Raw genomic sequence first — 25,611 nt, 5'->3', positions numbered from 1 at the left:
GGATAACTACACTGGCAAAAATCAGAGTTCACTAAAATCCACCTAACTTTCCTCTTGTAAACAGCTGATTACGTGCAGTACTTATCCCACATGCTTTCCTTGAGGACATAAAATCCTTCTTGCTCTTCTCCAGATATTGGTTTTCCCTACCCACTACAAATTATATCAGACACCTTTACCAGACACCAGGGATGTCCCCTCTAACTTCGCTTGCATAACTAAAGCTGTCTTCCTTTTTTTTTTTCTTTTTTTTTTTTTGAGCCACAGAGCATAAGTAGTCAGAAACCAGTAGCTAGGTTTCTGGCTGAATTCTAAACGAATCCATGATGTTTCATTGCTCTAGACAGTATTCTTGCTTTACATCACAAGGATTAAAAGGTTACAAGTTCTCCCCTGACATCCCCACTAAGAAACCCTAAAACACAAAAGCTTGTTAAGTGTAGTTCAGTGTTTTAGAATACCTTTAACATTACATTTTGAAACCAAGTCAGGTAAACCGTTTAACATATGCAAAGGTAGCTGAGGCTGGATGGGTCAAGTTAAATCTCAGTTATATTATTTATAAAATACTAAAAAGACGTAAGTTTGGTACCAGATAATACAGGTTGGCTCTTTCGGGGCTTGATCCAAAGTCAGTTGAAGTCAATGGAGTCTTTCCATTAAGTTGCCCATTGATTTCAATGGGCTGTGAATCAGACCCTTAAATTTTCATCTGGACATTCATCCTGGGAAACGTTATAATGTAGAAATGAGGGTAATAGTTTCTGCTATTAATCATCAATAGACCAGATACGTTATAGGGAATTGTAATCAGTGCTGCTGGACCATCAGAACCCACAACTGTAGCTCAAGGCTACAGCCATCCTGGGAATCCATTGTCCGGTCCTCATTTATCTAGGGTAGGTCTTTGTGTTGTGATTGACTCATGTCATTCATTGCCCCAGCATGGGCTTAAGTTGCCGCCATGAGAATGAAGACCTACAGCATTATCTAGTCCCTTCTGACTGCAAATAAATATTAAAACAGCACAATATTACTGTGTGAGGATAAACACTTTGAACCGTGCAAGCGTTGTTTCTGATGCTACTGTAGCTGTTTTACAACTAGGGAGCATAACTTATAGAAAATGTTGCTAAGGAACAATTACAAATTTGCAGTGGAGAACAGACAGAATCAAATCAGTGTGACACGTGTATGTCAGACAATCTGTGCAACCGACTAGACCAGTTTAAGCAATCCCACGGCTTGCTTGCCTAAGGGTCTGAACACTCAGCTATAAAAATGTAACATCTGTAAGAACATGCATCCTCTTTAACTCTGGTTCTGGTACCAGAAGCTTATGACTCAGCTGATCAAATATCACTGTGGCTAATCTATTATAAACAGAGAGAAACTACCGATGATGTCTCTGTACTTCATTCACTCTTTGGAAATCAACAGCAGCTTGTATTTCTATGACAACCTTTAAAATAGTGCTCAGGATGTTGTTCATTTAACCACAAAGAAATTATCAGCGCCTGTGAAGTTTCTTAGGTTCTAAGCGATGAAATGGAGAAAGCTTCTCTGACTGCAACAGACAGTAGATTTCAAAGCCAGAAGTAAATTGTGATTTCCTCATCAGCCAGCCAATCAGCATGCAGTTTTCTCTCACCTTGAGAACCACTCTGATTTTGCCTAGAGTATTGTCTCAAGGTTTAATGAGGCTGTATGCAAACCCCAAGGCTGATCAGCAAACTATTAACCTTCCTGGTCATTGCCAGAGTTGCTATTCACATGCGCTCTCCCTCCTTTTACCTTCCTTTCCCCCATCCTCATCTCTCACACAGTCTCACATGTTTCACTCTTGCCCTCCCTGCCAATTGCTGTTGTCATTTTACCAAGTTCCTGAAAGTGCAAGGGAAAGAAAGAAAAGGACACAAAGGCCTGATCCTGAGAGGTGCTGAACACCCATTTCTCCCACTGGTAGTAGTAGGAGTTGTGGGTAAGCAACTTCTGTTCAGAATCAGGCCCCAGCTGTGCAGTGACCTTTCCACAGCAACTCGGTGCCAGTATCAAGAGAAACACGACTTGACATCCTGAGGTGCTCATTCTTCAGACTTATTATTTCACTCCTCGAGGTTTCTTTTTACTTTGATGCCAACTGCAAGTGACTGAAACCCCATGACTACTGTCATGCCCCAGGAATGTTTTCCATTTAGAGCTGGAAGCAGAGAGTAAAGTGGATACAATCAGACGTAAATATTGACTGAAAACCTTTGCTTTATTGGGAATAATAAGCCCATGAACAGCCTTGTCAGAATGTTTACTTGATCATGATTTTATCTCGGCTGAAGTTTAGTCAGTTTTATCTGTATGGTTGAATTGTGAGGTTCCTAGAAGAGCTTTCATTGCAGAGATATGCCATAAAAATAAGTTGTTTATTATGTGTATGATGCTGTACGGTCTCATGGTGCAGCTGTTGGATCTATTTAGTCTAATATTTTCCCAGTGTGATGTAAATAAGAGACCTCTGAGTTTAGGGCTTATAATTCCTTTGGGGAAAAACTCCACCAGTATGTCTACTCTCCAGCACTGAGATTAGGAAAGAACAGCACCACTCAGCCGTCAGAAAACAGATAAAGACTATACAATAAATGATCATTTTATCAAGAAACGTCAAGTTAAAAATACCAGAATGTTCAGAAGTTTAAAAAAAACTCGATACAGTGATGAGGATGCATATTAGACTCACACTGGGTAATGATTCATCAGGAATAACTTGAACTCTGATTAGATGAAGTGTTTCAACCCCTTTGTTCATGTAAGTTACGTCTCCAAGGAAGGGTCATACAGCACACATAGGTGATACAGACGAGTGTCAAGTTGTCCACTTGGAGAACCAGTAGTTTAGTAGGAAGTGACCAGGATGACAGCAATGACCGGTATGTGTTTCAGTAATATCAGTGCTATGCTTAGTAAGAAGAAATTAGCCTTCTGGCTGCTGGTAAAGGCAGCGTGTTATTTCAAATTTAGTGGATTTACAGCTAGAGAAATTTTGAAATCTACAATACAAGGACAGCTCCTGCCAACTTTACATGAATATGCCTATTGATGTCAGTGGGATTACTCACAGGATTCAGCACATAATTTCCTAGAAGAGAACATAATTCCCTAGAGTCACAATTTTGGAATGGTATCTTCCCTATGTTTCTGATTCTAGGTCAGATCCTCCAAAACCAGGTGTGAACAAATTTCTGTGTTCAGTTTGAATGTGGCTAAAGTATCACACAATTTCTCTCCAAGATGATGGAGTTTTAGTGAGAATTTTTAACCTTGCAAAATTCCCACCAGTGAAGATGACAGAAATCTGCAAAGATATCCTGTGATCTCCCCCATTTGGAGCTGAAATCTTACTAGAGTAGCTCATAAATTTTTGACATCACAAACTCAGCCCAGACCTGGAGTCCAATACTGCCTCCTCATCCCGTCTCTAATTGCTACGGAAACAGTTCAAGGTCATGATAAAATTCCTTTATTGTCCTATGTAATTTCTTAATTACGTGCAAAAAGAACCAACCATTCCAGTCAACTGGAGTCTTAAAACATTATCAACCCACAAAGGACCCTGAAATCATTGTTGATAGTACATGGGACCAACAATTGGATCACTCTTGCCCATCACATAGGCCACTTCCTAGAAAAAATTAGTCATTTTTAGCCTGACCCTCACACAATTCAATCACTTTCTGAAGCAGATCTTAGCCAGTTTACTCATTTGGAGCCGCACTGCCAAAGGAATGTCAGTAGAAAACCTGAGAAAACAGCAACACAAATGTCTTAACTCTCACGAAGCAGAAAATGTCTGTTTTTATTAATGTTGTGGTTTGCTAAATGTTCTGTTCTCTTGTAAAATACAAGTACATCCAGTGCCCTTATTCCCTGCACACAGTCATGGCGATGAAGGTTCAAATAAAGTCTCAGACAGCAGCATTATTAGTACTACAGCAGTATGTACAGGCCCCAACTGAGACCGGGGTCCCAAGGTGCTAGGCACTGTACATACACACTTAAGAGATGGTCTCTGCACTGAAGAACTTACAGTCTAACTAGCAACACCAGATAAAATTGTCTTCTCTACTGCAGGCTACCACAAATGTTGGAGAGAAAAAAGCAACCAGTTGAGCCAGGCCATATGTTTAATACATAAAATAAAACGGATGGAAACTGTAGTGCAGGGGTCGGCAACCTGCCGCACGCCTGCCAAACACGGCACGCCAGCCGATGTTGAGTGGGACGCAGCCGCCTGCCGCAGTCCTGGCCCCCAGCTCCACTCAGCCCCCCCGCCCCCACCACTCTCCCCTGTGGGGGCAGGAGGCAGAAGCTTGATTCTGCGGCAACCAAGCTTCCCTCTCCCCTGCTTCTTCCCCCAGCGTGGTGCTTTCCTGCCCCGCCCCCTCTCCTTCCTTGTGCCAATCAGCTGATGGCCCTAGAGAGGGGGAGGGGGGAAGAGCAACAGTGTGCAGGCAGCTCCCTAGAGGAGACAGAGAGAGGTAGGGATGGAGCCTTGGGGAAAGGAGTGGAACAGGGCATATCCCTTCCAGCCCTGAGCCACTCAGGGCAGGGGGCTGGGAGCACCCCTACGAGCCGAGCACCCCAGCCCTCTGCCTTGAACCCCCCCACCCCAACACACACCCAGCCTTCTGCCCTGTATCTCCATAGCCTCATCCCTCTGCCCTGACCCTTGAACCCCCCCACACCCCCAGCCCTCTGCCTTGACCCCCCCACTCAGCCTTCTGCCCTGACCCCCCACAGCATTCTGCCCTGCATCCCCACACCCCCATACCTCTGCCTTGACCCCCCCACACACACTCAGCCTTCTGCCCTGCACCCCCATACCTCTGCCCTGACCCCCCCCCACACACACAGCATTCTGCCCTGCACCCCCATACCTCTGCCCTGACCCCCCCACACACTCAGCATTCTGCCCTGCACCCCCCATACCCCCAGCCCTCTGCCCTGACCCCCCCACACCCCCAGCATTCTGCCCTTCACCTCTCATACCCCCAGCCCTCTGCTCTGACCCTTGAACCCCCCCCACACCCAGCCTTCTGCCCTGCACCTCCCAGCCCTCTGCCCTGAACCCCCTCACCCCAACACACACCCAGCCTTCTGCCCTGCATCCTCAGTCCCATCCCTCTGCCCTGAACCCCAACACACCCAGCCCTCTGCCCTGCACCCCCACACACTGCCAGCCTTCTGCCTGACCCTTGAACCCTCCCACACACCCAGCCTTCTGCCCTGCACCCCCCCCCCACACACTCCCAGCCCTCTGCCCGGGTCCCCCCCACCGCAGCCTTCTGCCCTGATCCCCTCCCCAGCCCTCTGCCCTGACCCCGGACCCGCCCCAGGTCTGGGGTTCTGGGGTCCCAGCCGCAGGCTCTGCTCAGCCTGCTACGGCCTAGGTGAACAGAACCGCAGGGTGGCAGCGAGCTGAGCAGGCTGGCCGCGTAAGATCAGCATTTTAATTTAATTTTAAATGACGCTTCTTAAACATTTTGAAAACCTTGTTTACTTTACATACAATAGTTTAGTTATATAATATAGACTTATAGAAAGAGACCTTCTAAAATGTTAAAATGTATTACTGGCACGCGAAACCTAAATTAGAGTGAATAAATTAAGACTCGGCAGACCACTTCTGAAAGGTTGCCGACCCCTGCTGTAGTGCACAGGAATTGGGTAGCATCCCTTTAAATAGTGAGTGCCACTAGAGGGCTCACAGACTGTGTTCTAGGTTTTAGAATCCAACCTGAGCAGAATGAGTATATGTAGCTAGGCCTTACACATTGTACATATGTAGTAAACTGGTTATTTAGACCCTACTGTGCCTCTGTGGTTTCTTTTTGCTATTATTGTTGTGTTAAGGGGAAAAGTCACTACAGAAACCGAAAGGGAACAAGGGGCTGCTCCTACTTTCTCACCTGATGGATTTTGGGTTTTTTTAAATGTATAAAGGAGGGGCTGAACACAGCCGCTGTTGAGCTACATAAAATCTAGACATGGGGTGTGACAAGCTGCCTTTGGAATCATAGCTTACAGGAACAGGAAATATTTTACACTTTCCAAGTGGCGTCAGCTCAGTTGTGTTTCCTCAACTGAAATTCCTGCTCTGCTTCCAGAGCTGCATGGACCATAAAACAACAGTGCAAACCACATAGTTACCACCAGAACAGCACGCAACAAACAAGTCTTCCCCAGACCGAAACACTCAATGAAGGAGCCTCAACACTGCAACGCTACATTAATAAAAATAAACAGAATACAATTAGTTGAGTCAAATCATCACGTCACGCACACGGCTAACAACCTGCGTAGCCACTTGAACTCCTTTCTGTTTCCCTGCTGCTGCCATGCTCACTTGTGTCTTGTCTGAAATTAGATCATAAGCTCTTCAAATCAGGAACCAGGTTTCCTATCTGTACGATGCCCAGCAAAATGGGACTCTAATCATGTAGGGGCCTTTGGGTACTACCACAATATACAAACATAAAACTGGCTTCAACATAGGGAAAAAGGGATATAAAACTAACAACGTGGAAATATCTACAGATTCAGAGCTCACTCTGGATAAGTCTCCTACAGGCTGGATGCTTATCTGACTATCCAGACCAGTGGCTATTCTAACCCCTCTTCCACAAAAGGGGCCTGTAGCAGACTCACCCAGGAAAAACCTTCCTCTCACACAGACATAAGTGATCAAGTCAAGATGGTTTGGGCTGACCTACCGCACCAGTACAGAGTAGGATCAGGGATCTTGAGGAAATGTCATGTGATTTCTACCAAGTGACAATACTCAACTACCTTAGCTTGAAACTGAAATATGCATAATGAAAAAAAAAAACGCCAACAACTTTGCTGACATGCAGAAAATGTGGAATAAAGTTTGTTCTCAACTTTCATTACATTTTTGCTGCTGTGAATCCTTTAAACCGGAACCTGCATTTTCACAGATGCCCCCAAAACTCAAAAGGAGCAAATTAGTAGTATTTTAAAAAGCTTTGCAATGAATAGGTAATAAAGCTCTGAGAGATGCCACATAAAGGAAACTCACTTGTGCTAAACAAGCTTTTAAGAGGCTCTTCTATCTGCAAAGGACAGAAAAGACTTCCAGTTAGCATGAAAAACATGTGGCTTTATTTGTTTAATTTATAAATTGAATTACCCTAGAAGGAAACATGCATTTAAATCACAGGAAAAACAGTATGAAAACTTGAACTAGTTTTGCAAGCCTAGAAAATAATGGCTCACGAATCCTCAAACTTCAGAGCTTTCCCCCATCCCCTTACACTTCTAAATATGGAAGTAAACTCAAGAATGGCACAAAACTCAGATGTGCAGTGCATTCCTTCCAATTCATTTCTAGAGGGCACGGCAACTTTTGGTGAAGTGTCAACAGAACAATGCTTTTTTCTCCTTCCAAACAACATATTCATCCTACAACTTTCCTTGAATGAAGCCAGACGTTCAGGGCTCAGTCCTTAGTTGGAGTCAACATAGCAGTCAGAGAAATATTGAGTTATACCCACTGAGGATCTTGGCCTCGGTTTTTTAGTCTTACAGCATTTGTTTTGAGCCCAATAGCTACATCGTCCTCATCAGGTCCTTGTAAGGTGACCAGACAGCAAATGTGAAAAATCAGGATGGGGATGAGGGGGTAATAGGAGCCTATATAAGAAAAGACCCAAAAATCGGGACTGTTCCTATAAAATCAGGACATCTGGTCACCTTAGGTCCTTGCCTCAGGACAAACTGAAGCTGACTCTGTGAGAAACTGTTTTTAATTTAAGAGAGATTACAAAGTTAAACAAAACTTGACATTTTAAACTTTTCATTTAAGGAAACATTCAGAAACCTAAAAGTCTAGTGTTTATTTTCTAGAGGTGACGCTGAGGTCTTTTCTTCAGAGACTACCAAAAACAAAACAAACAAAAAACCCAACATGTCTCCATCCCATCTGTAGGAGGGAAACATTAACTGGCAAAACTGCCAAAACGGATGAGAAAAATATTGGCATCTGAAGCTCTGTCTGCTTGGCCAGCATGTGTGTAATTTACAAATGTTTGCCTGTCATTTCATCCCTGAACGGTTTGGATGCATCACTGCTGACAAGGTTGCCGTTTCCAAAACAGTGTCCTTGCTTCAAGTGTAAATAAATTTAAACACTCCATGAAAGGTTCCCGAATATAGCAACAGAGAAGTAAAGAATGGACAGTGGTAATGCAAGTTTCCTCAGCACTGCTCTGTATCTTGGCAGTGAGGTAGGATGGAATTGTCGCTCCGGCAATGGACTAGAACTTGGGACATCCCAGCTCTGTGACAGACGTCCTCTGCAAGCGTGGGTAATTTCAGTTCTCTACCTTACAGGAGCTTGTGAGTGCTCAGCTACCATGCTATTGGCAGCCATATAAATACACAGAGGGATGGATGTTGAGGGACCACCTCTAAGGAAACAAAAGCAGCTCATTTTTCTTGCTCATTCAGACTTTGGTCTCTCTGGTGAGGCTACCAACAAGGGTGCCAGCAATACTGGCGAGTTTTTGTGAGGGGGACACCTATCTATTAGAAACTAGATTGAGACCTCAAGTTCTTTTCAGACAGGGTCCCCAAAACCATCAGACGATAACATACAACTTAAGCATGAGGCATCAGCGTAGAGGTGGATGGCTCTATAGCCCAGGTAAATTTCTTCTGCTGCATTTGCTCTTTTTTTCCCCAGGGAAAATAAAAAGAACAAAGCAAAATGTAAGAGGGAATTGTCGCTCCATTCCAGTAACATTTTATAGATGTATGAATGCTAGGAAAAAGCACATTGAAATGTCATTAAAGAGTTAAGGATAGAATAGTTTGTTCAAAAAAAAAAAAAATCTACCACTTGGTCCAAACACAAAAATTGACACATGTGGAAAAAATCTTCATAAAGCCTGTCACACCCATGCTGCCAAGAGGGTCGGGACTCAAGGGGCAGAATCCTGGCTGCAATAGAGAACCTCCCATGGATTTAGATGGGGGCCAGGATTGGACTCAAAGTGCTTTATTGATAATGTAACACAAGCGCCGGGCCTCCCTTTTCCTTTCCTGGAGGGGTGTACTACTTTAGCTGAGCTCACTAATCCCTCCTGTTTGATTTCTACCTTTGTTAAAACAACATTCCTTGTGCAATTTAGGAGAACAAGCTGAAGCTATTTTAACACCTATTTGCACTGCCCGTGTCTTTGAAGGCAAAACCTGGACATCTGAATTCTTTGCTAAAGGACAGGAAAGAAAAAGGAAATCCTTTAAACCAAACAGCCCAGGAGTTCCGAGTATGGCATCGAACAGCGCAGAGTTCCCAAGAGCTATGCTCTCCACAAGGGTGTATGTGTGGGGCCATTTACATTGTCCATTCCCATTTTCTGTGTTAGGGAGGATGACAGGGAGATCTATCCAGTGCAAGGTTTGGCATATTACCACTATCAGACATAAGTATCTTCTAATTCAACACATGACAGGAGCTGCATGACTGGAAGTGGGGAAGCCAGTTCTAATGAGCCAGGAGCAGAGGTCCCATATGCAATCCGGGAAGATGTAGGGGCCTTTTCACAGGTACAGAAATGGAAGCTGTGACAGTTCCCAGAGGACTGTGAGGCACCTCCTTACCCTCTGCCAGCAGCATCAGGGAATCTTGCCTGCGGTGACTGGGGATTAGCTCCATAACATCACCAGCCTTTCAGCCACTCAAGCACTCTCCTCTGGGCTATGCCAGCCCTGCCTTTGCCTTGCAGGTTAACAAGAGCTGCACCCCAGCAGAGTCACTTTGAAGTGTTCCCCTGTGATATCCAGCCCCTCATGCTGGCTACTCACAGAAATCCCAGATCTTCTACCCCCAAAGGAGCAGTGTGCCACCACGTTACTAGTTTTACCTTAAATCACCACTCTTGTGAGCACTTATAATAAAACAAAAAAGTAGGTTTATTTAAGTAACAATGAAAAGTTCATGAGAAACAAGAAAGTGATGGGAACAAATGGTTCCAGTACAAAACATGATAAAACATGAACCTGGGTCTACATTGAATAGTTACCTTTCCTCTTTAATAAAGTAACTTTTCCCCTGAAAGTTCAGTTTGTCACAGAGCTGGCTGCTCTCACAGGAACCAGGATCCAGACTTCCATGAATACACTCCCACTCCACCAGAGGTTTCCTCCTGTGAGTGGACCCAGAGTACCTCTCCCTCCTTGGTATTATACTGAAACAGTCTTTTGATTCTAGTCATAGTCAAAGCGAACTCCTGTCTTCTTGTAATGTTCCTTTTTTACTTTCAGGTAGCTTCCTTGCTGTTATCTCTGATAGTTTTCCATCAATAGTCTTGGGTCTGAGCAAATCTAAACAATTGAGCCTGGCATTACATCACCAACTAACCAGGAGAGGGTGACAACTCTCTCTTGCTTGAATGAGCTGTCACTGAAACATTATCCCTTGGTGACGAACTTTTATGCCAAGTCCGTCAAGCATACTTTCAATATAAATATAAGTTACTAGTTTTTTATGGGTACCTTACATGTTGCTCTTTATAGATAAATATCCTGGAAGATATTTTTTGGTGTAGTGAGTTTGTCAGGTTTAAAGTGAGAGGTGTTTGCAAAGAATAGGGGACCCTTTCCCTGGGACCCTCTGTGTTGCAGAAGCCTGTGTTAAATATTACATGAGGTTTTCAGACCTTCACTAACTCAGAGTTTGTGGCTGGACTCCAGAGAATTGTGCTCTTCAATATGCTTATCTTAGCAACGGTCTGCAGAAGGAATCCAAGCTCTAATTTGAAAAGCAGATTCCTGTCTAAAATTGGGAAGTGGGAAGGGTTTATACAGCTGAATGTAGCCCTCTGAGGCCTGAATTTTGGCTGCAGCCAGCATCAGCTGCTAGAATGGATTAACAGAATAAGGTAGTTCTCATTTGGCTGTCTGGGTGGGATTCTCTATACAATGAGCATTGTTCTCTGCTCACATTCTAACCAATCATCTGGGCTAGTCCAACAGGGACAAAGGAACAGAACCCAGACAAAACAGAAAATGAGAATTCTTAAGAAGAACAACAAGTCTCTGGAAATAGACACAAGCCCTTTCAGAAGATGGCTGTTTTTGCTGCTGTATCTCCAGGAACCTCTCCATGATCCTTGGATTCCTTTCCCCATAGAGCATTAATGCATTATCCATCTGGAATGGTTGTGTTTTCCCACCATGCTTCTTATTAATCAGATTCAAAACTGGCGCTGATGGGGAAGAAAGTATAAATGTATTGTTTCCTTTACTGTTTCTAAAATAAAACATAAAATGTAATGTAAAACAATGCTTCGGTCATTGTGGGTCACACTGCTTTTGAAATGTGATGGATTTCTCCTGGATTCACATTGACATAATTGTGTGAACCCAAAACCCAATCTCCTTCTACATCCTGCACTACTCCCCTAGCAGGGTCTCTGCCAATATTCTGTGTATGATGGGGAGTCTGTAGGCATATGGGCGGGGGGGGGGGGGAAGAAGAGTCCCTTTTGACTCCACATCCGATGATTCTGTTTGGAATCAGAATGGAGGATACTGGTAAGGATGTTATGGGAGGTGCACAGAGATTCAGGGGCATTCCTCTGGCTTTATACTGGTCTGCTCAAGAGCATAATTTGACCTTCACTTTTAAATTTGTCTTTAATGCAGGGTTCAGTCAGATACAGAACACAATCTGCACACAGTTCTCTGGTGGTTCAACATACATCAAGTGAGCCTGCAGCGAAAGGCCTATTAATCAATTTGCTGCATTTCAGCGACTGAGGTTACTTTAAAAAAGAGAACAAAAATCCAAGGCTGCAGAAGATGTCAACATAACTGTTCTCAAGCCCACACCCCTGGCAGTAAATGCTCTAATTAAAGTGTCTGCCGGAATGTGAGGCGGGACATGCAGCAGAGCGTCTGTCAGACTCTGACATGCTGGGAAGGGATCAGTGTCACTGCTCAGGATGATCTGTCTCTGAACACAAGGAGCAGACTCAGGGAACAGCAGCTCAGGCCCAGGTAGCGATTCTAGCCAGAATAGCATCCTTTTCACTGGGATCCCGTAATCAGAAGCCCTAAAACATCAAGGGAAGGGTAATAGCTTGCTACTGCTGTCTCCTCCATGCAGGCAACACAGGCCTTTTTTCTTCTCTTTGGAGAATATATTCCCTCAGAGATTAGCTGACAACAGGAGCAGACAAATCACAATGTTAATCTTAAACAAAGGGGGATTATATCAAATATTCTTTGCTGCCTCCGTGATTTCCCCAGACCACTATGATGATGCCAGTTGTCAGCCGTGATTTACAGGGCTAATACGAGATGCTCTCTCCTAAATGGCAGTTTGATGACGGATTTAGTCAGCTGTGTTTGTAAGGGTCTTGTCTCAACTCCATGCATGAGGTTTTATACCCAGGTAATGCTGACACTTAGATCATCAATACTAAGACAACTGTGCTTCTCTGGGACAATGCAAATCACTAAAAGCAGAATAAAGCATACGAGAACCAGAGACAAGACATTCTGGGTGGTTTTGGACAGAGAAGAGATCAGACTAATCCAGTATAATAAATCTTTTCCTCATAACCAGAATGGACACTCATGACAATAACTTTATTCCCCTACTACCATCCAAATAAAAACAAGAACACCCTTCCCCACAAGCAGAAACCAAAAATAAACCCCAAGGCTTCCAATAACCAGAGAAGTTAGAAGAGCAAAAGACACCCTCTAGGACTGTGGTTCTCAACCAGGGTTACATGTACCCATGGGGGTATGCAGAGGTCTTCCACGGAGTAAATCAACTAATCTAGATATTTGCCTAGTTTTACAACTTGCTACATAAAAAGCATTAGCAAAATCAGTACAAACTGAAATTTCATGCAGACAATAACTTGTTTATACTGCTCAATATACTATACACTGAAATGTAAGTACAGTATTTATATTCCAATTGATTTTATAATTATATGGCAAAAATGAGAAAGTCTGCAATTTGTCAGCGATAGTGTGGCTGTGACACTTTTGTATTTCAATATCTGATTTTGTAAGCAAGTAGTTTTCAAGTGAGGTGAAACTTGGGGTACACAGGACAAATCAGACTTCTGAAAGAGGTACAGTAGTCTGGAAAGGTTGAAAGCCACTGCTCTAGAAATCTTACTATGAGAATTTACTTAACCTGGGAGGCACTCAAAATTGTGATGATAGGTGTCAATATAAAATCCTAAACCAGACAGGGGATGACCAAAGTTCGGCTTGGAAAATAATATTATCATCCAGACTGGAGAAGGTTCTGAGTAGAACCATCAGCTGAACTGTCAACAACAAAAGCATTGATGATTGACCTGGAAGAATTTCTGGGGAAACTGGAGTAGAGAAATCTTATAACAGTAGAAAGAAGAGAAATAAAAAGAAAAAACCATGAACCACAGAGCGGAAACACAGAGAGGGGAACAAAATTAAGGAGATGTTCACATGGATATTAAAATGTCACCTTCTATTCAGAACATGCCATTCAAAGGAATCAAAACCTTGTGGGGGGAAATGATAGGAAACATTTGAGAACAAACAATGTTTTAAAGCCTGGAACTATTTGGGTGGATGCCATCTGAATATCCTGTTCTTCCTGCACACTTTCTAAGATACATGGAAGTCCTGTGTGATGTTTCATGGGACACAGTCAACAATTTCTAATCACACATGAGAAAAATTATGTGGGACTTGGTCAGGTTATCAATTAGAGTGGGTCAGAAAACGTTGTTCTCCCTTCTCTCCTCCAAGTGGAAAATTTTCAACAACCCTCCTTCCCGCTCCGCACTCCTGCACAATCAACATTTTCAGAAAGTTTCAACTTTTTAAATCACAAAAATAAATATATTTTTTTTGTTTTCGACTGAATATTTTTGGTTTTGGAATTTTCAAAGAAAAATTAAAGGTTTTCAAGCAGACCTTTTCTGTGGAAGTGTTCATCTACTTGAAAATGCAATTTTCTGTTCGAAAAAGTTTCAGACAGCCAATTTTTGACCAGTCCTTTGATTAACTAAAAAAATAATCACAAGAACTTCTTTGGGTAGGAGTAATAATCATGTTACTCTTCTATTAGTACCATCTATGCTGAGCCATTACCTATTTTGTCCTGGTCCCTGCATCAAAGCCCTTACAGATTCTAATTATTGCTGTATTTTGATTGATGCATTATATATACATTTAGGGTATTACCGTAGTTAACATCAGTAATGAGAGGACAGAGATGTGAATTATAAATTATACACCGTCCCTGAAACACAGTCTGAATTATTCTATCCTAGTGCAAGTCTTAGAGTGTTTTGTTCTGATGGGTGTTTTTTAAAACTCCATTTGTAACTGTTAAGATAATTTTTAGGAATCTCCTGGTTTGCTTTTCCGTCACTGAGGCTGAGCAAATGACTTTAGCCTCATCTGGAACCCTTTCCTCTAAGACACTCATTTGTCAATTTTTCAGGGGCAAAAAGAGGACCTACAAATAGAGAGACAGTGTACACAGGGCCAGACATAAGTGCCATTAACACTCAGCATAATCCTTCATCAAGCCTATTTGAATTAGTGTACGCATGGGCAAAACTTCAATATTTTAATACACTATCCATCTTCACATCTTTCATCTGAAGTTAGATAATCTCCATTTACCTGTTTGAGGAACTACATACCCAGTTCTTTGTTTTTGTTTGAAAATTATCATGATTCCATTTCCAGTCTAAATCCTAGAGGTTGGTCCAAACTGGATTCTCAAACCTCACCTGCTGGAATTTCAGAAAAGGAAAGATCTCAATCCCCTAATAAAAATATGCATCCTTAAGGTTCAGTATCTGTGCTTTTCTGAGGAATGTTAAAGTGCTATAGAAAAGCCTTCCACTGGCACTTAGCACGCTTTATGTGCACGGTGCTGTACATAGTGCCCATCGTCTAGGCAGAGGACTTCATTACAGGTCTTCTGAACACTAAATTAGCATTAAGGTTATTTTTTTGGACTGCCACTAAAGTCAAGAACAGGACAAACACTTTAGAACCAATAGTCAACAAAAATATCCACATACATTCCAAAGGATAATTTTAAACGAGGAAAGAATGTTTGGTTAAGTGTTGCTAGCACCTTTCTGGGCTTTAAAGCATAGATTCATAGATTCTAGGACTGGAAGGGACCTCGAGAGGTCATCAAGTCCAGTCCCTTGCCCTCATGGCAGGACCAAATACTGTCTAGACCATCCCTGATAGACATTTATCTAACCTACTCTTAAATATCTCCAGAGATGGAGATTCTACAACCTCCCTAGGCAATTTATTCCAGTGTTTAACCACCCGGACAGTTAGGAACCTTTTCCTAATGTCCAACCTAAACCTCCCTTGCTGCAGTTTAAACCCATTGCTTCTTGTTCTATCCTTAGAGGCTAAGGTGAACACGTTTTCTCCCTCCTCCTGATGACACCCTTTTAGATACCTGAAAACTGCTATCATGTCCCCTCTCAGTCTTCTCTTTTCCAAACTAAAGACTAGTCCCAATATACAAGAGCAATCCCAGGACACTGCTAAAATCATACACATTTAGTTTTAATTAGTTCAGCTTCCTCTCTCTCACACACACAAAGCTTTAGTCTATTTCTGCCACTCCAGGGTAGGATGCAAACAATAACGCCTTATGGAACCCAACTCTGTACTATATATTTGCTGGTCCTGCTGAAAGTTATCAAAATCATCCAATGTCATGAAACCAAATGCAAAGAGGCCAGGTTCTGATCCCAGTTACCCCAGATTCACAGCCGCCCAGCCAAGAGAAGAATCTGACCAGAGATCATTGTTTTAAACCGTTCCATTGAGAATTTTAAAGACCGCTTTTTGGACAGCAATTTCCCATTAAAATGAATGGGTAGCAGGCATCCAAACCTTTCAGGTGTCTTTGAAGATCCCATTTTTAAAGTTTATGAATTCTGAGTAGCAAGGAGGCAAAAGTGGGATCTTGGACTTGTGCTAAGGCCAGTCACCTTCTTAAATCCTCAACGGAACCTCATTAAAGTCTCTAATACACTCCAAAGAGCTCGATAGTCCGGATTCCAGTTCCTTCAGCAAGAAAACAAGGCTCAGAAGGGAATGAAGGTTAATATTAAACTTATCAAAGAAATACACATAATGAAGGAGTCCTGGTTACCCCAAGGCCTTGGTTTGGTGGCAATTCATTGTGAATATCATTGAGGTTTTTTTCCCATCTGGCTGAAAATTACAACTAACAACCTGAAGACAATGTGACTTAATAATAACTGCAACGTCTGCGGAATGTCATTGCCATTCTCTGCCATTTGAATGTGCAGTTGCTAGGGTAACGCATGTGAAGAGCATGCTTTAGTATTGCCACATGCATCTTTGGGAACTGTGCCAACATCTGAGATACAGCAGCTGGGATGGATTTAACATCTTCTTCCCCAGGAGCCACTTTTCCCTTATCCAACAGTGACTAAATCAGCCAGCTCTTGGAAGGCAGCTATTCACAGTTAGAAGAATGGCATTTGTATTAGAATGATGGATGGTTATAGCAGGGCGCAGAGTAATCAGGAGCCAAGGACGCTGTAACCCCTTATCAAATCAAGTGTTCCGTATTGGTAGACTTCATTTACAGGCTTCTAAGGAATGCAAAGCTCATTATGAGCACCCAGTGCCAGGGTACTGAATACACAGGCTAACTAAAGAACATAGATCATTTACTGTAATTTAAAAATGATTTTCTTTTGTTGGTTCCCCCACCCCACCCACAATCACATCATATATAGCTGCCTACATCAGATATACTTGCCTACAGAATTTCAACCTGCATGGCAGGACTGTAATATTTCTGCCTAAACCTTTCAATCAGCCCTCTGATTGCCATACTTAAATCTGAAGAGCTCTGTGTAAACTCAGAAATTTGTCTCTCTCACCAACAGAAGTTGGTCCAATAGAAGATATTACCTCGTCCATCTTGTCTCTCTCATATAAAAAAAACATTAAATTTGGATCCTAAACTTTGCACAGTTCCTTAAAGAGATACTGTCAAAGTTTTAGGTCTTAAAGTTTGCTTACTTTAAAGTAAAGGCTGCTTTTGCATATAATTATTTATACGTCTTTTTTAACAGATCCTGCAGACTGAAGGGGAAACAAATTACACCAATCACACATATTGGCTTATTTCCTGACAAAGATGAAAATATGCCTGGTGTACTCTCTTAGCTTATGTGCACAGCTATGCTGATGGTAGAATAACTCCCACGTTTGCACTGTCTCATGGTTGGAGCAAAAAGTCCCTTCGGAGAATCTGGAGGTCAAGTTCAACATTAAAATCTGCTTTTAACGGAAAGTAAAATGTTGGCCTTAAAGTATTAACCATCCTTTCAGTGCACTTATGGTTAATCGTGGATAATTACAATGTATAACACCGCATATTATAATATTAAGCTAATATTTTGAAGATTTAATAATCCACTCGGAACCCCTTTGATTGCCTTACAGGGCAACTAATGTATCAAGGTGCCTTTAAATGGCAATATATGGTCTTATAGTTGTTATACCATAAGTCTCCATGTTTCATATATCATTTGTACAGGACAACAATCATTGTGTGAAGCATTATGACCCCTGGGATGCAAAGAAAAGCAGCCACCTGAACTTTACATTAGATTCATGCATGTTAAAGTCCTCTGATGTGCTTTCCTCCCTTTACTTCAATGCAGTCCACTTCCTCCTTATTCCAGTACCAGAGGACCCCAGTAAGAAGAAAAAGAAAAGAACCATAAACTGGTAGAGTTTGGGTTTCCTACAGCAATCTGCATTCCCAAGCACATTTGATATTCTCTCCAGTACCTCCATGTGCTGAAAGAAAATAGGCCTGTGATCCATATAAAAAGATTCCTGAACACTATGAAAGCTCAGCTGAGCTTACTTAGAAATACACATCCACGATCCCAGAGTTATCTATTCTGCATGAGCTTAAAAGATGCAAATGAGGCATCATATGGGGCTTAGCTGTTTGTATTAATTTGCACATTAGCTGACCACAACTTTCAAAGGAGAAATGCGGATGCTTGCGGGGAGGGGGGGGAGTTTGCCACTAAAAACAATTAAAAGCTCTTCTGTTGCTTGAGGCCACAGTGATGTGGTTTTTGAACCTGACTGGCATCCTTAGGTCAGTGCAGCCATGGAATGGACAGGAAAAGGAGGGAGGGCTAAAGTCCTTTCACCAGCTTCCGACCTGACAAGGTGTTTTGTAAACAAAGGGCACATGGGGAAAAAAATGCTGTCAAAACACTAAGCCTCCTGTTTCCTCAGAGGGAGCTCTGTAATGTTCCTCCAAGACAGGTGTTGACTACATGAGGGGCCTCAAATGCCCAAGTCAGCACTCACAACTGGTGAGAGGTTTTATTCACTGGGGGCTAGGATGACTGACAGCCCTTCCAACCAGTCACAAGGACCAGCGTAATCCTGAGAAAATGAGCGCTGGGACTGAGAGCCAGAACTCCCAAGTTCTAATGCCATCTCTGCTGTTTGCTTGCAGTGGAGCTTTAAGCAAGTCACTTCACCTCTCTGCCTGAGTTTGCCAGTCTGTAAACCAGGGATAATACTCACCATGCCTACCTGAGTAACTGGTGTCTGTACAGAACTTTGAACACACGGGGGCCTGGCTTTCCCTTCCCTGATACCAGTAGTACGTGTAACCCCCCTGAAAGCACTGGAATTTCACCCAAGTAAAGTTGCAGTAGTAGAGTAGAGAACTGGGGCCATAAACAACACAGCAGCTTTTTAGAAACCCAGGAGATCCAAAGAGTGGCCCATGTTTATGCAATCCCCAGCCTCGTAGCTAAATATCTGACCCTTAACATGATGGAGTTAATGTGTATTTAATAAAAGAGAGAGGGAAAATGAATCCATTGTGTCATTTTGTCTCTGGGACTCAGATTCTCAGAGATGGCAAATAACATCACAGCAACATTCCCAGCAAGAGTCTTTCTGTGTTATTTTCCAGGAAAAGAACCCACACTGTCATCTTTACAGTGTGCTAGGGCACTGATTATACTCTATTCATTGCTGTGCAGAGCACAGCAAAAACACTGTTTACAACCACACAGTAACCTGCTAGGCCTGAGAAAAGGCCAACTGGGGAAACCCAGAGAAGCGAGTTATAGTTTTGACTATCACTTTCCCCCCACAAATAATTCGGAAAGGAAACCCTATGTATAATCAAGGATGTCCTCCCTACGCAAGGGAATCATCATTATTATCTGCTTACCACTGACAAAGATCGAATTGGGATTTAATAGCCTTTGCCAGGAAAGGCTCTGATGATGATGCCTTAAACTTTCTCAACTTTAGTTTAAATAATTGAAAATCCTAAATCTCTCCCTCAGGCTAATTGCACCATCTGTTGGTGTTTTCATTAGAGGTGAAGAGCCAACTGTTCATTAGAGATTGGTGCTGACCATAACCGCCACAAGGAGGCAACATTTCTGCCCAACATCAATGGGTTAGCATGGGTACGCAGCTGAGGACACACCGCACTACCAGCAGGAGGCTGGGAGAGAATCCCTGTAATTCTCTGGGTTAGTCCAAGGCTTCCCACAGAGGACACTCACGCTCCCCTCCAACTCCACTCTATGCTTCCAAAAGCTGGCAGGGAGAATGGAAACTCCAGGTAAGCTGAACGGGACGAGTTGATTTGAATATAACTAGTAGGACATTTTTCTCTTGGATGTTTTTTTTAAAATGGAAACTAGATTTTTCCTACACAAAATAAAATCAAATATTTTCTCAGGAAGTTTGTTTCAGTCAGATTCCTCTCCCTCTATTTTCAGTAAAGAGGTTTGGTTTCAATTGTGTGAAAACAATCCCCCAAATTTGCAAGATATTTTGGAAAAAAATTAAAAAGTCAGAATTCCCTGTGAAAGACAACGGGCATTTTCCAACCAGCTCTCCGAGCACAGACAGCCCCTTCCATCCCAGGATCTCAGCACACTTCTGTACGTTTGGGCCGGTGCCTGCCTGGCCCTGATTCCACCTGGGAAGGGAGCAAGCAGCTTCCCTGGCCATGCACGGCCTACGCAAGAGGCAAGCCGAACTGCAGCGCCTACACTCTCATTGCACCCCGAAGGCAGCATGTGGGTCAATGGCCCTGCTCCCCCTCTACACGATCTCATGGAACAGTGCTGGAGCAATGGCGGGGAGGGCGGCAGCAAGCTTCGTGCCATCAAGAAGCATAATAGGAAGCATGCTCCTTGCCTGCTGGGGAACTCTGGAAGGCATTTAGAATGCCTCCCACAGATCCCCTGGTGGCACCGTGCCTCTGCTTTGCCCCCAGTGCAGACCTGTGCCTCAAAAGCACACCTGAACCCTCGCTGCTTACGCACCAGTTCCCCTGTGAAGTATTAATATCCCCATTTTGCAGATGAGAAACCAAAGGCACAGGGAGGGTGGTCTACCCTTATTTTCAAAAGCAGCAAGTGCCCAGAAATCCTGTTGATGTCAGTGGAAACTGGAGCTGTTGATTGGCCTGCTTTCTTCAAAGGCAAGGATATGCTCAGTCAGCAGACCATGCCGCACCCTTCCCAGTGCACTGTAGAGAACAAGGAGCTAGATACTCCAAGTAGATTTAGACCTTTCTCGTGCAGTAGCTGCCCGCTACCAACCACATACTGCACTACAGCATGAGCAATGGTTGGGACACTCGATGGGGAAGGCTCTGAGTTACTACAGGGAATTCTTTCCCAGGTATCTGCCTTAACATAAGAACGGCCATACTGGGTCAGACCAAAGATCCATCTAGCTCAGTATCCTGTCTTCTGACAGTGGCCAATGCCAGGTGCCCCAGAGGGAATGAATAGAACTGGTAATCATCAAGTGATCCATTCCATGTTGTCCATTCCCAGCTTCTGGCAAACTATCCCTGCCCTTCCTGACTAATAGCGATTGGTGGACCTATCCTCCATGAATTTATCTAGTTCTTTTTTAAACCCTGTTATAGTCTTGGCCTTCAAAACATCCTCTGGCAAGGAGTTCCACCGGCTGACTGTGCATTGTGTGAAAAAAATACTCTCTTTTGTTTGTTTTAAACCTGCTGCCTATTAAGACACTTGTGGGTCTTGCCCGCATGCTCAGGGTCTAACGGATTGCCATATCTGGGGTTGGGAAGGAAATTTTCCCCCAGGTCAGACTGGCAGAGACCCTGGGGGGGTTTCGCCCTCCTCTGCAACATGGGGCAGGGTCACTTGCAGGTTTAAACTAGTGTAAATGGTGAATTCTCTGTAACTTAAAGTCTTTAAACCATGATTTGAAGACTTCAGTAACTCAGCCAAATGTTAGGGGTCTACTTCAGGAGTGGGAGAGGTTCTGTGGCCTGCAATGTGCAGGAGGTCAGACTAGATGGTCATAATGGCCCCTTCTGGCCTTAAAGTCTGTGAGTCTGAATTCCTGTGCGCAGTTTGAACCCAGAACCTCTGGTTCATGCTGCCAATGGAGCTGCACTGATAATAGTGCCACTTCTGCATGCAAAAACCCAATGCACAGTGCATTGAAGAGACTTGCCCTTTTGGCCCTAGCTGGCTGAGGAACATTTGTATAGAAACCCCAGTTCTCTCTCTCTTTGTGAATATGCTGCTGTGAATTCCAGCCATCACCAGAGGATTGCAGTGCGATACATGGTGCCTTTCATTTTATCAAATTCTTAATCCTCGGGTATAACACTTAACAAGACCATATTGGCTTTCTTCTGCTTCTCAAGGGACGTTTTAAAAAACAGATTATTAATGGCAATCAGGATAGCCTGGTACTGCTGCTAATCTGACAGGGTTTTACAAACAGCACACACACTAATCTTGCAGGTGCTGATGTGAGGAAGAAAGTGATGGGGAAAACGCCACAGTAGAAGCCCTATTTTTAGCAGATCAGAGCAAAACCTCTGCAGAGATATCTCCATAGACACGGCCTCCTTAGCATTAATTTTGCTTGGAAAATGCCAGTGTTTTAGGGATTAAGCAAGGGGTTAGCATTAATGCATGCTAAAAATAGAACACCAGACTGGCAGTCATGTTCTCACCATTCCTCAGTAAAGGTCTAGACAGAGACAGGACTTGAGAGTAAAGCTATTAATACTTAGAACGTACATGGCTCTTTTCACAGCCAAAGCACTGTACAAATGTTGGCAAATTCAGCCTTACCACATCCCTGGGATGCAGGTGTTATTAGCCATGTTTTATGGATGGGGAAACTGAAGCAAGGAGTTGAAGTGATTTGCCCAAGGCCAGGGAGGAAGTCAGTGTCAAAGCCAGGTTCAGAAGTCAGATGTTCCTAGCTCCCTGTCCTGTGCTCAGGCCGCAGGCCCATGTCTCTTGCTAAGGGTATCTCTACGTTGCAATCAAGGGGTTTAAGTGCACATGCAGACATACCTGAGCTAGCTTTAATCTAGCTGGTTCACGTGCTGACAGCAGGGAAGCCGCAGCAGTATAGACTTCAGTGCGGGTAGCCAGCTGAGTAATTACCCAGTGTGCCAGGCAGGCTCATACAGCCTCTGCTGGTGCACTTTCACTGCTATTGGTACCCCTGCTAGCTAGTGGAAGGCAGACTCTGTCCTCTGCTGCAGTGGATAGAAACAGGCCCCTTGAGGAATTCCTCCAGTGCAGAGGCAGCATAGGAACAGCAGACCTACACTGCCCTCCTGTGCAGTCCTCCCCCGCCCCATCGTAAAGGCTGAAGAGGCACAACGTGTTTCCACTAGTCTCTGCTCAGGAGCAGCCATACAGTGGCCCATAGGCCAGCCCAAAAGGTGGCTTAAAGCACCTTTGTCTGGACTCCAACTCCCACGCTGTGCCCCCTAGGAAGTGCAGCACAAAGCCTTCCCCTGGGTCATCATCAGATCTTTTGCTCACCTCAGAGGAAACAGAATGATTCAGTTCCCATCCCTCTCTACTCTGAAGCACTGTCCTCTTTGTGTTAATTCATTTCTTTGTGTTTCGGTGAGTGCTTTCATAGCATTTCCCTTCTCTCCTTTTCAGAGAAGAGAGGAAACCCCCAATAAACAGGAGAACACTGAATGAATCCTTGGAACCTCTGCATTTCTCTAAAACTCCAGTTGCTACTTGCATAATAAAATTGCTTTTCACTTTCCCTGTGCACAATCTAATCTTTTAATTGGAAAGCATGCTCTGCTCACTAAACTCTTTTAGGTTTCTATTTTGGTGCTTGTGCAATTAACAGCACCATGGAAAAAATCTAAATCTATACAGACCAGAACAGTGCTAGCTAGAACTGGTCCCACCTGCCTTTCTTTTTCCTGTAGGATACCAAACCCCAGTCTTAAATGTGTGGGAGAATAGGACATACACAATGTCTGGGTAGGAGGCAATTCCGCCATTTACAGAAAGCCGCCTAAATTTCTGCTGCATGCAGATTATCTGCTAGTCCAAAAATTGAGGCTGTGTATAATAGTGAGTCCACCAAACTCATTGTACTTAAGGATGAAAACATGTTATGGATCCAACTACAGAGTTTCCACACTGTGCTGCCCCGTATCTGTCCAAATATAACCCTTTGGAAAGCCATATGGTTCAGCAGAGTTAAAAATTATTTTAAATTCCCTCTGAATTATTTGCTCATGTCCTACTTTGAATAATTTCAGGAATGCAAAATTAATAACCCATAACCCCCACTGCAAACTGACTAACAGACCCCAATAAAATAATATCAGCAACTCAAACCACAGCATGTCAGCAGCAGCTAGAAGAGAACAATGTGACATTTGGTTCCTATTAAGGCAGATTATTATTATTAAGGCAGATACTAATAAAATAGCCCAGGAGCAGTTATCAGTACAAATGTCTCTGTATTAATTGGTTTCAGAGTGGTAGCCATGTTAGTCTGCATCAGCAAAAGTAATGAGGGATCCTTGTGGCACCTTAGAGACTAACACATTTATTTGAGCATAAGCTTTTGTGGGCTAAAACCCACTTCATCAGATGCATGGAGTGAAAAATACAGTAATACAATATGCTATATTATACAGTAAAATACAGTAATATAATGTGCTATAATATACATTCTTCTTACTGTATTTTTTCACTCCATGCATCTGATGAAGTGGGTTCTAGCCCACGCAAGCTTATGCCCAAATAAATGTGTTAGTCTCTAAGGTGCCACAAGGACTTCTCGTTATTTTTTCTGTGTTATTTGCAACCCGTCAGGCAACAGTCACCCTTTTAAAACATCTAAGTCTAAAGTGAAGTCCCATCCCTATGGAAATCCATGGTAAAGCTTCTATCAACCTCAGTGCAGCCAGGACGTTGTCCCGGTCTCCATAAATCAGTAAAGAAAAAAGAAAAAAAAAACCCCAACATTTGCTAATATTTTTTCCAGGGACCTGATAGAGCTGAGCCTGAGACATGCATCAGCAGGAGGGATGAGAAAACGGCCTGCTGACATTTTCACACCCAACTTCAGAGGGCTCAGAGGAGAGGGAAGACTCCACAAGCCCCTTTTGGAGGCAGCACCCCCTCTATTCCAGTATCGCAGCCCCCTTCCGTTCCATTTCATTTCATGTCAGATCCATTCTGTTCCATTACGGAGATGGATTCCCTGCGATTTCTCAGGCATCTTTCTGTAGAGTAAGATCCCTTTAAGTAGTGTGAGCCCTACAGTGAGCAGATGACACTAAACTGGGAAGAGTGGTATACGCTGGAAGATAGGGATAGGATATAGAGGACCTAGACAAATTAGAGGATTGGACCAAAAGAAATCTGATGGGGTTCAACAAGGACAAGTGCAGAGTCCTGCAGTTAGGACGGAAGAATCCCATGCACTGCTACAGACTAGGGACCGAGTGGCTAGGCAGCAGTTCTGCAGAAAAGGACCTAGGGACTACAGTAAACGAGAAACTGGATATGAGTCAACAGTGTGCCCTTGTTGCCAAGAAGGCTAACGTCATTTTGGGCTGTATAAGTAGGAGCATTGCCAGCAGATCGAGGGACGTGATCATTCCCCTCTATTTGGCATTGATGAGGCCTCATCTGGAGCACTGTGTCCAGTTTTGGACCCCTCACTACAAGAAGGATGTGGAAAAATTGGAAAGAGTCCAGTGGAGGGCAACAAAAATGATTAGGGGGCTGGAGCACATGACTTATGAGGAGAGGCTGAAGGAACTGGGATTGTTTAGTCTGCAGAAGAGAAGAATGAGGGGGGGGATTTGATAGCTGCTTTCAACTATCTGAAAGGGGGTTCCAAAGAGGATGGATCTAGACTCTTCTCAGTGGTATCAGGTGACAGAACAAGGAGAAATGGTCTCAAGTTGCAGTGGGGGAGGTTTAGGTTGGATATTAGGAAAAACTTTTTCACTAAGAGGGTGGTGAAGCACTGGAATCAATTATCTAGGGAGGTGGTGGAATCTCCTTCCTTAGAGGTTTTTAAAGTCAGGCTTGACAAAGCCCTGGCTAGGATGATTTAGTTGGTGATTGGTCCTGCTTTGAAAAGGGGGTTGGACTAGATGACCTCCTGAGGTCCCTTCCAACCCTGATATTTTAT

The 25,611-nt window shown here is 43.4% G+C and overlaps 1 protein-coding gene and 1 long non-coding RNA gene across 6 annotated transcripts in view; both read right to left on the bottom strand.

The window, feature by feature from the left end:
• The window catches only part of CAPN6 (calpain 6), an 81,803-nt gene that overhangs the window by 45,367 nt on the left and 10,825 nt on the right, over positions 1–25,611 (bottom strand). The window lies entirely within an intron of this gene.
• Positions 9,992–16,323, bottom strand: LOC120371858. 2 transcript variants are annotated; one of them, XR_005584616.1, is made up of 3 exons: positions 16,235–16,323; positions 14,722–14,834; positions 9,992–10,398 (listed from the first exon to the last, which is right to left on the bottom strand). It is a non-coding gene; the product is annotated as an uncharacterized LOC120371858 (long non-coding RNA). The 2 variants fall into 2 exon arrangements; XR_005584617.1 differs by having other exon boundaries at positions 14,742–14,834.

This window comes from Mauremys reevesii, linkage group 9, assembly GCF_016161935.1.
Source record: "Mauremys reevesii isolate NIE-2019 linkage group 9, ASM1616193v1, whole genome shotgun sequence".
Taxonomy (NCBI): domain Eukaryota; kingdom Metazoa; phylum Chordata; order Testudines; family Geoemydidae; genus Mauremys; species Mauremys reevesii.
Note: the sequence above shows the minus strand (reverse complement) of the source record. Positions and strands in the feature narration are given on the sequence as shown.